The sequence below is a fragment of the Spermophilus citellus genome, assembly GCF_964194105.1.
Source record: "Spermophilus citellus genome assembly, chromosome: 1".
NCBI lineage: Eukaryota > Metazoa > Chordata > Mammalia > Rodentia > Sciuridae > Spermophilus > Spermophilus citellus.
Window position 1 is genome coordinate 227071570 of NC_138182.1, and position 5456 is coordinate 227077025.

The following is a 5456-nucleotide window of genomic DNA, read 5'->3' on the forward strand; positions in this document are numbered from 1 at the left end:
GCTAATGGAAACATAAAAACTTTAAATTAGAATAATTAATATCCTCAGAGGTACTTGAAAGCCTATCACATCTAAATAAGAGTTAGATACCATGAAACACAATCAGACTTTATGGAAATTTAAAAATATCTTTGCTAAATCCAATAGTTGGGCTGAACATGCAATTAAGGAGTTGGAAAACTTAGCTGAGAGATTCTTCCAAAATGATATTGAGAGAGAGGAAAAAAGAGACAAAGAGAGGAGAAAGGGAGAAGAAAATTATACAGGTATGGACTTTGAGTATAATAAAAAGAAATGAAATTATCAAAGACATAAAAAAAGAGCATTTCCCAGAACAAAAGAAGGACTTAGATTAAAATGGTATATTAAATGTCCAGCAAAATTAAAACAAACAATCTTCCAAAGGTATCCAGATATTAACAAAGAAAAGTTAGGTCTTTTCTGCCTCTCCTTTTAGAAATTAGTAAAAAATATTAAGAATAATGAAAACCAGCAATGCCAACACCACCTCTGGTGAAACTAGAAGACATTGAACCTGAACAAGGCAGAAGGACTGAGCCCTGAGAGTCCAGGGCTGCAAGTCTGAGAAAAAGCCAGCAGAGCCTGTGACTCCAAACTAAGATGAAAAAATCAAGACTCTGTTTTTTTTTTTCAATAATAGTGGTAGGGACAATGGGTACTGAGAAAAAGCTGAGGAAGTAGGTTTGAGCAAGAAATATCATAGACTAATCATAGTTTTTAGGAAGTAATCCACCATTAAGGAGTGAGAAGAGGAGAAAGACTGCATTGTGATATTCCTTTGGTGCTGGCCTCATGAGGCTGCCGTGATGGAAAAATGAAAGAAACTGATTTATACAAAAAATTCTGTTACAAGACTTTCTGCTGACTATGAATACAATCCTGGACTCTCTCACACAAAACTCCAGAAATTAAAAATTTGCCTACTTAAGCTTATTAAAAACAAAACAAAAACATAGGAACTATAAAAAGAGGAAATGGATGTGTTGGTTGGGGGCAGGGCAACCCAAACCCTGGCAAAGCAAAAGGCAGATGAAGGAGTCTCACTCCGCAGCAGATAAAAAATGGAGGACAAATTGTAATGAATTAACTCTTAAATATTCATCTCTATTGGGTTGGGATATAGCTCAGTTGGTAGAGTGCTTGCCTCACATGTACAAGGCCCTGGGTTCAATCCCCAGCACTGCCAATAAATAAATAAATAAATAAATAATTCTTCTCTATAAAATTCAACTCCATAAAACAAGAACATGAAGCATTAATATAAGAGCATAGGGAAGATGAAAGAGGAGACAGGTGGGCCCATTGAGAACTGGAAAGAAAATGTAAACTTGCAAAGGTGAAAATGATGTGGGAAACAACACAGAGGAAAATACACATTGTCAAAACCACAGGGAGGGCTGGGGTTGTGGCTCAGTAGCAGAGTGCTTGCCTCGAACATGTGAGGCACTGGGTTCGATCCTCAGCATCACAAAAAGATAAATAAATAGACAAAATAAAGATATTATGTCCATGTATAACTAAAAAATATTTTTTTAAAAAACACAGGGAGGTACAAAAAGGTCAGGATTGTAAAAAATGAAAAATTTTACAAGTTAAAGTGGATTAATGAGAAAAATAATTATGAAAGGCAAGGAAAGGAATATCTATATTTGCATGATGGGTATTTTCAGCATAAACACTGAAATAAGATACCTAATTTATTTCAAGTGAGTGTTTAAAGATACTGTTTAAGAGAGAATTCAAAAGAATATTCCATAAATAAAAGACATATCAACTGATGAAGAGACACAATTTATTATTAGCAAAATCTCTCTTTGCCAGATACCAAAATCTGTACTCTCCTTCATCTAAAGAGTTGGACAAATGATTAGAGTCCTTGATTCTGTGAGGAGAAGAGTTTTTTGTCTTATATATGGAATACCTGCTACAGACAATTACCTTAAGGAGAAATAAACTTATATTTTATTAGTACCATTTCTTTTGAGGGGGGTCTATGTTATAGTTTTGTTTATCCTATATTACACAGAGTAACAGAAAAAATATGCATGTGGAATATCTATGACAAGATATAATAAATTTACTTGACTCAAATAAATTTTGTATAGGCAGATTCAGAAAAGCAAGTAAAAAAAGAAAATAATTTAGGCAAGCTGTAGATATCACAGATTCTTACTGCTGGGAAGCAGTATAATGATTGTATAAAATCAAGGAACAAAAGTATTATGTAATAATTGTATACAGTTGAAATTGTTATCCAAGTAAAAGGCCACAGGAAAACATTTTTTGTTTTATTTATTTATTTAACACATGCTAGCTAGTACCTTTGTAGTAAGGTTGGTGTTTTTTTCCTGTCAAGCATCTAGTCTATATCTTTGGTTAAGTCCTATCCTTCAACCCCAGTTCTACCACCATTTTTAACATTTGGGCAAAATGACTCTGAATCATTTCTTTGCTTTTAATGTTAAAGTTTGTGTATATTTAATGAGGCAGTCAGTACATTCACACACAGCAAAATTCAAAAGACGTTAAAGCCAGTCTTCCTACTACTATCATCTAGTTCCCCTCTTCAAAGGACCACTATTACCAGTTTCTTAAAATGTTATTTCTTCCAGAGATAGTATGTTTATATGCAAACAAAGACATATGAAATAAACATAGATTGTGTGTATAGATGTTCAGGTATAGTTGTAAAATGTTTACATCTATATACACATAAATCGATTTCTTTTTAAAAAATTTTTTGGTACCAGGGATTGAACCCAGGGGCGCATGACTACTGAACCACATCCCCAACCCTTTTTTTTGCAGGGGGTGGGAATAGGGGGTGCTAGGGATTGGACTGAAGGGTACTCGACCACTGAGCCACATCCCCAGCCCTATTTTGTATTTTATTTAGAGACAGGGTCTCACTGAGTTGTTTAGTGCCTCGCTTTTGCTGAGGCTGGTTTTCAATTTGAGATTCTCCTGCCTCAGCCTTCCAAGCCACTGGGATTATAGGTGTGCACCACCACACCCAGCCAGATTTCTTTTTTATACAAATGGTAATATATTATGCATTTTGTTCTACCCCTTGTTTCTACATATGGTATTAATATATCTTGAATTCAGTGATGTGTTGGTAATATTTAATAACCAGCCATCTTGTTCCTCTATAGTCTCTTTCACATAGAAGCTAGAATGGTCCTTCTAAGCATTAGGTTATGATACTGCTTTGCTGGAAGAGCTCTGATAACTTCCCATCACTCTTAGAAGACCACCTGAAATGTTCTGCAGGGTCCTAGGTGATCTGACCTGACTCTATTCTTTTACCTTGTTTTCTTTTTGGTGGGGAGGGGGTACAGGGGATTGAACTCAGGGGCACTCCATCACTAAGCCACACCCCCAGCCCCATTTGGTATTTTATTTTCAGACAGGGTCTCGCTGAGTTGCTTAGCATCTGCCATTGCTAAGGCTGGCTTTGAACTCTGGCTCCTCCTGTCTCAGTCTCCCAAGCCACTGGGATTAAAGGCGTGCACCAACGGGCCTGGATTACCTTATTTTCTATAACTATTACCTAATAATTATGCTCAAGCCATACCAACCTCATTGTTTCTCTTTGCATAAATTTTTCCTTTTGCCTGGTAGTTTCTTCTTCCAGACACAATAAGACCCTCTCTCCTTCACTTAATTTTTCTTCTTAGGTAAAGTCTACATTGAAAATTCTCTCTGAAATAGCAACCCCGCACCATTCCCTGCTCTCCGTGATATTAATAGTTTACAATTATTGTATTTACTATAAAACAGGCAGTGTTCTCAGTGCTTTGTTTATTTTAGTTCATTTAGTCCTTATATTCCTTTGAAGTAAATGCTATAATTTTCACTTTATAGAGATGTGCAAATGGAATCACAAGAGTGGTTAAGTAACTTCCCTAAGGTCACAGAGTTCATAAGTGTCAGAGTCAAGATAAAAACTCAGGCAGTTTATTCCACAGCCATGTTCTTTTTAAAAAATATTTATTTTTAGTTGTAGTTCAATACCTTTATTTTTTTCATTTTTATGTGGTGCTGAGGATCGAACCCAGGGCCTTGCATGTGCTAGGTGAGCGCTCTATTGCTGAGCCACAACCCCAGCCCCCAGAGCTATATTCTTTATGGTCCCTCATCTGCTATTTTAAAAAAAATGTTTTTTTCTTATTTTTTATTATTTTGCACTGTTGGAGACTGAACCTAGGCCTCTTGCATACTAGGCAAGCAATCTATCACCAAGCTATACCCCCAACCCTAAATTAATTTTTAAAAATATTTTTAGTTGTCAATGGACTTTTATTTTATTAATTTATATGTGGTGCTGAGAATTGAACCTGGTGCCTCACACATGCTAGGCAAGTACTCTACCATTGAGCCACAACCCCAGTTTCCTAAATTAATTTTTAATTGACAAAAATGTGTATATTTATCATGAACAACATGTCAGTTTGAAACATGTGTACATTGTGGAATGACTTAATTGAGCTAATTAACATATGTATTACCTCATATACTTGTATTATTTTAAAAATCTTATTTATCTATTTGTTCTAATTTGTTATACATGACAGTAGAATGCATTTCAGTTCATAGTACACAAATGGAGCACAGTTTTTCATTTCTCTGGTTGTATGCAAAGTAGAGTCACACCATTTGTGTCTTCATACATGTACCTAGGGTAATGATGTCCATCTCATTCCACTATCTTTTGTATCATTTTTTTAAGTGTGGTAAGTACACATCCCCAGTCCTATTTTGTATTTTATTTAGAGGGTCTCACTGAGTTGCTTAGTGCCTTGCCATTGCTGAGGCTGGCTTTGAACTTGAGACCCTCCTGTCTCAGCCTCCTGAGCTGCTGGGATTACAGGCATGTGCCACCACGTGCAGAAATGGTATACTTTTAAAAGTAAAGAAAGAAAAATAAATGTTTGTTCCCCATACACATCCACCAATACAAATGCATAAGCTTTCAAGGGGAAAGCAAAACAAAGCAAAAAAGAAGTTACAAAGAACAGTATTTTTGCACAAAAACAGGTTTTTGTGACAAGATATAAACTACTCGATCTAAAGGATCTATCTATCCATGAATATGGAGGAGAGAATAGCAATATAAGACAGATTATACAGAAAGCAGTGGTTTGGTAACTTTATTATTTTGGAGAACATAATTTGAAGACAGCTTTGAATAAAAAAGTGATTTTTAGCAGCCATGTGGGAGGTGGGAAGAAAAAAATAACATACATTTTCTAGACCTTAATGAGAAAAAAATATAACTACTTGGTGACAGTTTGTTCTTGAAACACTGTACAGAAAAATAAAAGCAGATGCCATCCAATAGGATTTTAAGACTGGAAAGAAAAATGTTTTTTCCTTACCTATTTATGTGTATGTACAGGTGCTGGACAGGTGCTCTGCCTCTGAGCCACACA